This window comes from Sinocyclocheilus anshuiensis, unplaced genomic scaffold (genome assembly GCF_001515605.1).
Source record: "Sinocyclocheilus anshuiensis isolate Anshui unplaced genomic scaffold, SAMN03320099.WGS_v1.1 scaffold68, whole genome shotgun sequence".
Lineage (NCBI taxonomy): Eukaryota > Metazoa > Chordata > Actinopteri > Cypriniformes > Cyprinidae > Sinocyclocheilus > Sinocyclocheilus anshuiensis.
The window spans coordinates 902909-915368 of record NW_015555741.1 but is presented as its reverse complement, the minus strand read 5'-3'; the positions used below and the strand labels follow the sequence as shown (position 1 = coordinate 915368).

The window sequence follows — 12460 nt, the reverse complement described above, 5'->3', positions numbered from 1 at the left end:
CAAAAAAAAAAAAAAAAAAAGTTTGGAAACCAAGTATTATGTACTTCTCTGTGTATTCTTGGAAAACATATAACTGAGTTAAATGTCGTCTGATTGGTTGTGAAATCAACTTCTGATTGATGTCAATGACATGAATAGATAAGCCTTATACTCAAAGTCTTGCATGAGAAAGAGGCAGGACTTTTGCACAAGCTTGATAAGCCATGCTCTTCGTGCCGCCTCTCTGCCACTGAAAATAAACTGGGAACATGCAGTTACGGCATTAGGGAGAGAGGTTATGCTTGACTGAGTCATTTAGTTATTTTTAACTAGTCAAGGCAAACTTTGAAGGAGAACCTTGTCTGAAATTTCAAGTAAACTTTTTGTTGGGCATGGTTAATTTAATTCAAATTCAGACTCGTGAAGTGAAAGCCAATTCTTCAGTTTTGAATTTTCTGCTATCGTTGCTGTTGCTTTGACATATGGCATTATGAAAGGTTTGCTCACAGAGCAACTCTTTGTTATTCAACCCTCAAGGCCTCATATAGTAATTTCAAGGGCCTACCCTCAATTAAAAGACACATAATCCAGGTATTACTTCAACTACTGAACAAAAGGTAGCCAATGAGTAGCTAATTAACTGTTCGCGTACAGCAGTTAGCAGTAAGAATGTTAATGACTTGCACTGTCAGAACCTGGTTTAACAGAAACTTCATTAACAGAACTGACATGAAAATCAACATAGCGACTCATTGTACTTGCGTAATATGACATTTCCAAATGAAAAAGGATATTCAATGAGAAAAAACATAGGTCAGGACTTTATTTTATTCATGATTAGGTAGTGAAAATGGGCATTTACCATTAATTGTGAAGAACCAACCCCCTACTGAAACATCGAGGGCACCTACTGGTTGAAATTTATGCGGCCTTGATGATGTCAGCTGAAAGGAAAGTCATTTAAAACATTATGAAGATTTTTTTCTTTGGAATAACATTATGAATAATTCATATCAGGCATATGTATTAAGAAAGAAAAGGACATAAATTATGATTTAATGTTGACTTCATGAGCATTGAAGGTTCTGTTAAAGACAGAAAAAATACGGCTGGTAAAAATGGACATTTATAATTAATTATAAAGAAACACCCCAGTCCTGAAACATCGAGGGCACCTATTGGTGGAAATTTAAGCAGTCTTGATGATGTCAGCTGAAAATACATTAAGAAAGAAAAAGACAAATTATAATTTAAGCATGACTTCATAAGCACTTAAGGCTCTGTTAAAGACAGCAAAAACAGGCCTTGTGAAAATGGTTGTGAAAATAGGCATTCACCATTAATTGTGACGAACCACCCACCTACTTAAAGCAGCGAGGGCACCTATGATTATGTCACCTGAAAGGAAAGTCATTTGAAACAAAGACTTTTTTTCTTTAGAATGAAGTGAATTCTTTCATGACAACTCTCAGAAGATTTTTAGCATGGTAGTGGATATGACAATGTTAATGTATTTGGTCTTGGTGGAATAGATCTGCTACGCTGCTGCTGCTGGATTGCTGCTGCTGTTGGTTATTGCTATAGGTGTAGATTATTGCTGCTGCTGCTGCAAGCAAGTACAGGAACTTGCTACTGCCAAAGCATACGGCGATATGGAGCTGTGAGTATTTAAGACATACTGCTGCTGCACGAATAGCATATAAAATAACCCGTAGCAGATCGATACAGGTGGAGCTGGGGAAGGTGGACGGTTTCAGAGAAACTGCATATGCAACATGAACCAATCAGCTTGTGCCAAGTCGTTAAACGCTGTGAATATCATCAGTTACGTTAAGAACCCATCAGCCTGCGCCATCTAGAGTTTCATGACTGCACTATATATTTAATTGAACCAGTTCATTGAAAATAACTGTCCAAAAGAGCCAGTTCACTGAAAATAATCTGATTCCTCACTGTCTGAGGCTATGGGTTACAGGTAATATTGTTGTAAATAATGTTCAGTTTCTTGCACATACAAATCATTTCGCTTCATAAGATCTCAATACATCATCATGGGCAACTGGTATTCATTTTGTGTTCCTTGGTATGCCTTTTTATTCTCAAAAATGGGCAGCTGCTGATTTGCATTTTATGAATCACCAAGGACCACGGTTTCAGCTAAAAATCTTCTTTACTGTTCTACTGAAGAAAAACGTCCCCTACACCTTGGGGTGCATAAATTAACAGCACAACTATATTTTTGGGTGAACTATCCCTTTAAGGTTGCAGAACACTTTTCAAATGACTCTGGCAACACTGTAGAAACCACTACAAACACTTAAGAAATTGCATAGCAAAGACTGATTAAAACATCTTAACATCATGGAGGCCACTTTTCAACTGCATGCAGCCACTACATTTATGTTATTAAATTTTTTACATTTTCAACTTTTTTATTTTGAATGAATTGAATTAAATTCAATTGTTTAATAATTCAATTAATTATTCTCTCAACTTTTGACTATTGGTGTATACTGGTGTAAAAATGAAATAAAAATAAAATAAAATAAAAATATGATCAAATGATCATTGACAATTTGAAGTGTTGTTATTGTTATACGTTTTTAAAGTTATGTTCATTAAAATAAAGCTAAAATTAAATATATATATTAGATGATAGATAAAAATTAGAATTAAAATTAAAAATGAAATAAATAAAAAATATAAATTTGTAAGAAACCTAAAAACTATAATAAAAATGACAAAAGCACATAACCAAATTATTATAAAAAAAATATTTTTTTTAACTTCAAATATTAATAAATTTCAAATATTAATAAAATACTATTACAGTATATAAAATAAAATAGCATATAAAATAACCCGTAGCAGATCTATACAGGTGGAGCTGGGGAAGGTGGAGGGTTTCAGAGGAACTCTGAAAGCGCGCTGCAAAATGCTCGAGTGGAGGCTAACTATTTAAATGTAAAGCTGCAAGCTCATTGGCTGCATATGCAACATGAGCCAATCAGCTTGTGCCAAGTCGTTTAACGCTGTGAATATCATCAGTTACGTTAAGAACCCATCAGCCTGCGCCATCTAGAGTTTCATGAAAGAACTAGGAATGAATCATTCATAACAATACCAGGCATATGCATTAAAAAAGAAAAAGCCACAAATTTTGATTTTATGTTGACTTCACAAGCATTTAAATTTCTGTTAAAGACAGCAAAAATAGACCTGGTAAAACAGTCATCAAAATGGCAATTTAGTATTAATTTTGAGGAACAACCACACTCCTGAAATATAATGGGCACCTATTGGCTGAAATATAAGCGGCCTTGATGATGTCATCTAAAAGGAAAGTCGTTTGAAGCATTATAAAAGCATTTTTTTCTTTGGAACATTATGATGAATCATTTATAATAAGCAAGCATATGGATTAAGAAAGAAAAAGCCATACATTTTGATGTTATGTTGTCTTCATGAGCATTGACAGCAATAATAGGCCTGGTCAAAACACTGGCAATGCAAGCTGGGGATCTGCATCCAAAACAACATCTGCTGGTGACCAGCTATGCTCCTGGGTGCTGTGACCAGCACTGCTGTGTCTTTTGATAGCTGTACACACATGCTCACGGGGCGGCGGGCTGACGCTGTCGGCCTTCACCAGGGAAATCATAATAACATACGACAAAGACGCTGCTTTTGAAAGCTGCTTTGAAATAAGGGGGCGTTTAGACAGAGAGAGAGAGATTCACGCACCTTCAGAAGCCAGCGCCGTACACTGCAGCTACAGCCAGAGCAGCACACCATCCATCAACAGCAGACACTGCAGCACAACAGAGCTTAATAAAAGAGAGCCAGGGCCGAGGTTGAGGCTTTGTGTCTCAAACCTGCATGAAACAGTGCAGCACATTATCGTAAACACAAGACAAAAAACTAGCAGTGAAAAATACTGGAGAAAGAAATGGGAGTTTATAATGGAATGAAAACTAAACTGAAACTGTAAATGTGAATGACAATACAAATAAAAAATGATTAAAAATAAAAATATGATCAAATGATCATTGACAATTTGAAGTGTTGTTATTGTTATACGTTTTTAAAGTTATGTTCATTAAAATAAAGCTAAAATTAAATATATATATTAGATGATAGATAAAAATTAGAATTAAAATTAAAAATGAAATAAATAAAAAATATAAATTTGTAAGAAACCTAAAAACTATAATAAAAATGACAAAAGCACATAACCAAATTATTATAAAAAAAATATTTTTTTTAACTTCAAATATTAATAAATTTCAAATATTAATAAAATACTATTACAGTATATAAAATAATACTGGACACAATAATAAACTGGTGCACAGCAAAGTCGTAACGGTGAAAAATGGCACCACTGTCTTTATTAAAAACAACTAAATCACAGAAAAAAAGAAAAGAAAAAAAAACACTCACGTCTCGTTTAGTTGACCCAAAAGGCCTCTAACAAAACTTTAATATATTTCAAAGATATTATGCTCTGAACTTTGCAATCTTTGGAGAAACAGTGAGTAGTTGTTGGGGGTCATTGGAGGCTGACATGAGATCTAAGCGAATCAATCAATGCTGCTGAATCATAAATGCCCCAGGAGCCATGCTACAGTGCAATTTGCTCAGCATATACTACAGCATGTGTTTATTTGAGTTCAACAAATTAAACTTAAACTTTGACGGTACTATTTTGAGAAGAAAGAGCAGCTTCTGATAAAGTATGCATCATCATGGGCAGATGGAACAGTTTGTGGTTGAAAACTAAGACTATACTGCATCCAAATAAAACTAAAAGCTTTTTATGCACCACCAAAACTAAACTGAAATTGACCACAAATGAAAGGCAAATAAAAACTATAGTACAGTTTTTTTTTCTTTTCAAAATAACCCTGAGTGTTCGTGCAGACGCATGTGTTGTAAGAGTGCTGTGGTATTTGGGCTGGAGAATGATGCTTGATTAAGCTTTTGTTGGTCTCTGTTTGAGGAGCCACTCAACACCCAGAGGGGTTTGGCCCACTCATGCTCTCCCATCGAGAGCCTCTATTCATCCACACAGACCTCGGAAAAACCCAACAAGGCTGTTTCAGAATAAATAAACAAGTTCCATTGAAAAAAATGGGAATAATGATTAACCTACCCCTGGTCAGAGCTGAGAGTCTCAGTGTGGTCTTTTCAAAATTAAAGGGACAGTTCAAACAAAAACGAAAATTCTGGCAGTATTTATTCACCCTCAGGTTGTGTCTAATCCATATGACTAAAATAGATATTTTGGGAACTGCTTTTCATGCAATTACAGTGAATGGAGAATGAATCTTTCAAAGTATCCAAGCTTCTTAAAAGTATCATTAAGTATTATAGTCCATATGCCTTAAAGACTATATTTCACGACTTCTGAAATCATACGAGAAAGTCTTACAATTCAATTTCATTCTGTGTGAGAAACAGAATGAAACTGAAGTAATTATGCCCCACACATTATCGAGAGAAGTAGCAACATTCAATTGGTAAACAAATCTTCTGAGTTGATCTTTTCAACTAATCAGCTGATTCAATTCACAAAATTGGTCTGAATGATTCTTTCGCAAATCATTGTTCTTCAAGATTCAAGATTCTTTTCGCAGACTCAATGACCTGGTCACAGTAGTAACAGTCAAGTAAGTGAGTTTGAGAATCTAACAAGTCAAATTCATGAACAAATAATTATTTTGATTCAATCTTTTCAAGAAATCTGTTGATCGTTCAATTCACAAAAACAGTCTGAATTATTTGTAAAATGAGTCGGACCGATTTGGTTCTCGAACTAATGATCTGGCCACAGTCGATTCAGCAAGTTTGATAACCAAATTAATCTAATTTGTGAACAAATCATTCTTTTGAGTCAATCTTTTCCATGAAAATTTTGATTTGATATGCAAAACCTGCCTGAATGATTCATTCATGAATCTGGAGACAATGGTTAACAGTCAAGTCAAGTAAATAAGTCCGATTTGTGAACAATTAATTCTTTTGAGTCAATCTTTTCAATGAATCTGTTGATTCCGTTTACAAAACCCAATCTGGGGTGCGTTTCCCAAAAGCAACTATGGTCGCAAGTTCCGTCATTACCAATAGAGTTCAATGGAACTTACCACCATAGTTAGCTAACAATGTTTTTTGGAAAAGCATCCCTGAATTATTCATGATGTTTACAAATCAGATCGATTCAATTTTCAAACCAGTTGACTAAATAATCTTGTAACAATGGTTCAGAGTCCAGTCAGCAAGTTTGATAACCTGATTTGTGAACAAATCATTCATTGAGTCAAGACTTTCCAAGAAAAATTTGATTTGAAACACAAAATCGGCCTAAGTGATTTGTTAATGAATCTAACTAATTGGGCCAGCGGTTGACAGTTGAGTATGAGTTTGATGACCAACTGAGAACCGAATCAGTCTTGATTTGTGAACAAATCATTCTTTTAAGTCAAGCTTTTCAATAAATCTGTTGATTCGGTTCACAAAACCAGCTTGAATGATTCATAAAATGAATTAGACCGATTTGGTGACTCAATGATCTGGTCACAGTGGTTCAAAGTCGAGTTTGAGAACCAAATTAATCGGATTTTTGACAATTGATCAATCCAACTAATCAAGCTGACTGAAGATTTTATAAGTCATATGGACAATGCTTATGATGTCTTCGAGTCCTTTTTTGGCATAAATGAGGCCAGAATTAGCATTTCTGGGTAAGCTATCCCTTTAAAGTTTACCTGCCATGTGTTTTTACCGTGGGAAGAGCTTTCAGTCCTTACATTTGCTCAGTTTTCTCATTTAGACCGTAAAATGGTGTGTGTACTGATAACACAAGCATCTTTATTAAATATAACAATGGTCTTTTGTTTTGTGGTTTCTCGTGAAGGACAGTAAACAGGCCGCACTCGTGTAAATTAATATCAGATGTCACATTAACTTGAGATTACCTGTAAACATTTGTTCATGTTCAGGGTAATGATGTGGGTCAGCCGCGCTCGCGTTCGGGTCTGTTTTTCTCAGATAATACACAAAAGCAGGTTAATGCCACAACGGGAATGAGCCGGGTATTAATCCATATAAACTCCACATCAGTGTCAGTGCTTAAAATGTCAGGCAAAGAGACAAATGAATGGAATTGAAATTAATTACCTCTCAGACGGAGAGCAATACAATCCCTCTTCCCTCAAATGAGTCCTCACTGGAAAAGCCTCGGCTCCACATGAGCGGGATTATTGTATGCTGAGTGAATCAGAAATAGACTTTTATTTGTTTAAGAAACAGCATGGGCCAGGAATAAGCAGCGTAGATGGGCGATTTCTAGCTGAACTACGCCTCCTTTCCGAACTCTCCCTACATCAGACCATAAAATTGATTTCTGCACTAAAGGCAGAATATGCAGACAAACTGTAGTTTAGTGGTGAGCTCTCGGGAACTATGCCATATGAACAGAAATGTACTTTGGTGAACATAAATAAATAAATAAATAAATAATCAATCTGCGGACTACTCCCTTTAAAAAAAATGCTTTGTTCAATTAATAATAGTAACAATAATTGAATGATTGAATAAATATAAACAAACAAACAAACAAATAATCTGGGGACTACTCCCTTTAAAAAAAAACATGCTTTGTTCAATTAATAATAGTAACAACAAATGAACGAACAAACAAACAAATGAATGTACGAACAAATAAATAAATAAATAAATACATATTCACATTTATTTTTCAATTTAAATGCATCACATGCAGTTTAGCCAAGTTTATGGAATGGGACTGACACTGTGGATCATTGCCTTCGGATAATAAAGCTGAATAATAATAATAATAATAATAATAATAAATTAATGACAATGAATGAATGAATGAATGAATGAATGAATCACTCTTCTTTATAAATTTAAATACATCACATGCAGTTTATCAAAGTTTATGGAATGGGACTGACACTAGGGATCATTGCAATAATAATAATAATAATAATAATAATAATAATAATAATAATAATAATAATAATAAATGTTTTTAACATAAATACACACTAAAGTTACACCTGAGTTACTATAGTATAAACAGTTACAATTGTTCTGAACAGCTGCATTTATAATATGCAAGGAGGTATTTTAGTATATTTAGTATACCATAGTATTAGTGCATGATTGGTTGCAAAAATTCTTGGCTTATTAAAAAAAAAAAAAGAAGGGTACTGATAGTAAAAACACTGTCAGGTCAATTCGAAAGTTATGCAATTCTGCTCAGGCTGGCAACACACATTCGAGTTCAGCTTGTGTCATTTCCTGTTTCCATACAATTTCCTGTCCATTCTCTGCTGTACCTTTCAATAAAAGTGACAATAATGGTCTCAAAATTCTATGACAAAATTTCAGATCTCATTTAACTAAAAAAAGCACTAGAGTGGTATAAAATGGTAAAACTATGGTACTTCCATATATACCATAGTACTACATGGTTACCATGTTCATATACAATGGTATTTCAAAGTATATTAAAAAAAACATTTAGTTTAAAACATTTAACATCGGAACAATTTAGTAAGCAAAGAACAGTAATCTAAAGATTACAAACACTCAGATTAAACACTCTAAACGCTGCAGACTGTGTCCTTAATGTTTATTTCTCTTGTTTTGTTAATACTGCAAGAGCTGCTGGAGCTCCGAGAGAAAAATCTCCTAATTCAACATCAGTTTGAGAACAACTCCAGAGCAGATGCATGTCCTCCACATGAAGAACAGCAGAGATTCAGACACACAGCAGGAAACGCAGTCTGTGGTGGAGCACAAGCTGCCTGAATCAGCAGTACAGGCTGAGACAGACGACCGTGGAGACCAGTGCCGCCCCTGGAGCGAGAGACAGACGGGAGAATGTGCAGTGAGACTTACTAGACTATTAAGGAAGTCATATGATGAGAAACAGACTGAAATTTAGGTTGATATTCACTGAAAATCTTATTATTGTGATCCGATCGAATCGGTGAGTTGAACTTAAGAACCGTATCAGTATGAATCATTTATTTACTGATTCATCAAAAAGATTCGACTCAAAACAGTGATTCGTTCATGGGTTTTGGTCTGTTCCTCAAACAAATCTATTGAATGACTTCAGAAAACTTTGCATACAGTCATATGGACCACAAAACTGAGCAATCTGGTTCTCAAACTGACTGATTCAGTGATTTGGTCACAGTGGTTAACAGTCAAGTAAGTGAGTTTGAGAATCAAATTAGTCCGATTCACAATTAACATGAGTCAATCTCTTCAATTATTCTGTTGATTCAATTCACAAAACCAGTCTGAATGATTTGTAAAACTAACTGACTCAATGTTCTGGTCACAGAGGTTCACATTTGAGTCATTGAGAGAACCAAATGAATATGATTCCTGAATAAATCATTTTGAGTCCAGCATTTCTTTGAATTTCTTCACAAAACCAGTCTGAATTATTTGTTTATAAGCTTCCCATTGCAATCAGATTGAATCAGTCAGTTGAACTTAAAAGCCATGTCAGTATGAATCATTCACATACTGATTCATCAAAAAGAACCGACTCAAAACACTGATTTGTTCATGAGTTTCGCTCTATTCCTCAGACAAAACTATTGAATGACTTCAGAAAGTTTTGAATAGTCATATGGACCACTTTTATGATAATTTTTTGGTGCTTGACAGGCCAGCTTCTCATTCACTCTCATTTTATTGAAAAGAAAGGCTACGACGTTCTTCATAAATTCACTTTTGTCAATTGGATTGAGTCAGTGAGTTGAACTCATTAACCATATCAGTACAATTTGTGACAGAATCACTCACTCACTGATTCATCGAAAAGATCTGACTCAAAACAGTGATTCGTTCATGAGTTTTAGTCAGTTTCTCACACAAATCTATTTAATGACTTCAGAAAACTTTGAATACAGTCCCATGGACCACTTTTATGACACCATTTTCCCATAAAAAAATTTTTTTCGGCGCTTGACAGGCCCCCTTCTCATGTACTCTCATTTTATTGACATGAAAGACTAGATATGCTTCATATATTCACTTTTGTCGATTGGATCGAGTCAGTGAATTGAACTCATTAACCATTATCAATACAATTCGTGAGTGAATCACTCACTCACATGATTCATTAAAAAGATCTAACTCAAAACAGCGATTCATGAGTTTTGGTCAATAATTTAATTCCAATTCTTTTTCCATAAAAGTGGCTTTTTTTTTGTTATTTCTCATTGCAAAGAATGCTATGTGCTTCAAACATTCACCTTTTGTGCTCCACAGAAAGTATAAAATCAAGTTTGGAACAACACGAGGTTAAGTAAATGAACTTTCAGTTTGGTGTGAACTCTTCAAACTCTCCAACGAACTCACACTGTCATATAGACGGGCAGTGAAAAGATAAAGAGAGCTCATATTCAGAAGTCAAGGTTAGCTGACGAATAGAAGCGCAACGATAATTGACATTTACTGTTGAAATGGCCGTAAATGCAGACATGCAGAGACTAATCACCGGCTTCAGTACCATCTGTGTCGTCATCCGCTGGAAATGTCAGTGGCACTCAGGAGCGAGCCGGAGCGACCGTATATTCCGCTGCCATTCTCATTTCATTTAGTGCAACAAACCGTCACTTTGGTCTCCTATTTGCTCCCTCAAAGACATCTGACAGGAGAGAATGGCTCCGTTCCAAACCCAACCGAGCTGCCTACCTACACAGCATTTTTAAGCACCACAGGCGAGCTCCAGACACGAGGCCGTTCCAAATACTTGGCAGCAAAATTATGCTGCCTCATAAGATCAGTCGTTTTGGCCGATATCTAACACAGTGCCGGATGTGTGCGTTTCTATTTTTAACAGCCACTTTATATTTCTTGTCTGCCTGAAATAAAACTAGTTAATTTAGAAATGTCAAAATTTGTCTCCCGAGATACCTGACTCAGTGATACAACAGAAAAATATTTATTAGAAATACATATTATTTAGTACTGAAATTCCTTGATAGGAAAATAATATATATAAAAAAAGAAAAAAGAACGAAAATCATAAAAAAATAATCTATTTCTCCCCATTCGTTTGAGCTATTCATTTTCTGCGCTTTATTATTATAGATGCCAAAAGCACATATGAATTCATACGGTTCCTCAAAAGTGTCTTTTTTATTAATATTAAATTCAATATAACATATTCTGTTATTATATATAACAAATATTCTATGTGGCTATATTAATATACAATTAATTTACATTTGTATAATATTATCTTTTATAAGTATTTCTAATCATAAATAGAACATTTATGTAATTTCTGTAATATCTTTCCGTACCCACTGTGTATATATATATATATATACTGTATATATGTACACACACACACACACACTTGTTATTGTTAATATATTTTGTATATGTAAACCTATATTTATTTCAAAGTTTATATATTCAATAAAAATATTTGTAATATAATAAACTGTAATATTTCCAATTTGGGTCATGAATAATATTTTTAATATAAGAAATATTTAAATATATGTATTGTTAATATTAATAATAAACATTAACAATAATAATGTATTAATAATATTTATTATTAATATAATTAATATAAATATAATATATTTATCTAATTTATATTAATATAACTGTCTTGTATATTGGTTACACTGAGATTCTGTGACATTAAATATGTAGCAATATTTAATATTTGCCATTTGCCATAGAAGATTTTGTCAAAATTTAATGGGACAGAGATTCGGTATACCAATTATCCTACACAGCTATGTTAATACAAAATTAACACTAAAAATAAATATTTTCTATAAATACTTATAATTACAAATAGTACATTTATTTATATTTTTTGTAATATTGCAAATATTGTACATTTATATAAATTTATAGTATTTACAATATTATAGTAAAAATTATAAATAAATGTACTATTTGTAACTTCTAGGCCATGCAACCATTTGCTATATTACATTTTTATTTATTTATTTATTTATTTATCTATTTTACTTTAATGCTGATGATTCACAGAATCTACAGTATTCCTTAACAGAGCATGACTATATATAAAAAATACTTTAAGATTGATCTCTGTTTTAAAATTCAGTCAGTCTCATTTCTATTAAGAAGGTAGCTGCCTATGTAGACAGCAAACAGCGAGGCAGTACTTTTATCTAGTAGAAACTGTTGTGCCGTCCAGTGTCAGAGTCACAGGACAAAGCACCACAAATGAAAATATTCAGGGCGTAACAAAAATGGACTCCCCACAGCATTATGAAAAAACCCCCGAACCACAGAGCTGTAACAGAAAATGACTAACAGCAATGACCCTCAACAGTCACCTGATCTCTGTGTGTCATATTCTCTCAGTATTCACACACACACACACACACACACACACACACACACACACACACACACACACACACACACACAC

The 12460-nt window shown here is 33.9% G+C and overlaps 1 long non-coding RNA gene across 1 annotated transcript; it reads right to left on the bottom strand.

Moving 5' to 3' along the window:
• Positions 1 to 844: 844 nt before the first annotated feature.
• On the bottom strand, positions 845 to 7252 carry LOC107673258 (uncharacterized). The gene is made up of 4 exons (XR_001632388.1): positions 7159 to 7252; positions 6957 to 7016; positions 3724 to 3790; positions 845 to 923 (listed from the first exon to the last, which is right to left on the bottom strand). It is a non-coding gene; the product is annotated as an uncharacterized LOC107673258 (long non-coding RNA).
• Between the last annotated feature and the right edge of the window lie 5208 nt (positions 7253 to 12460).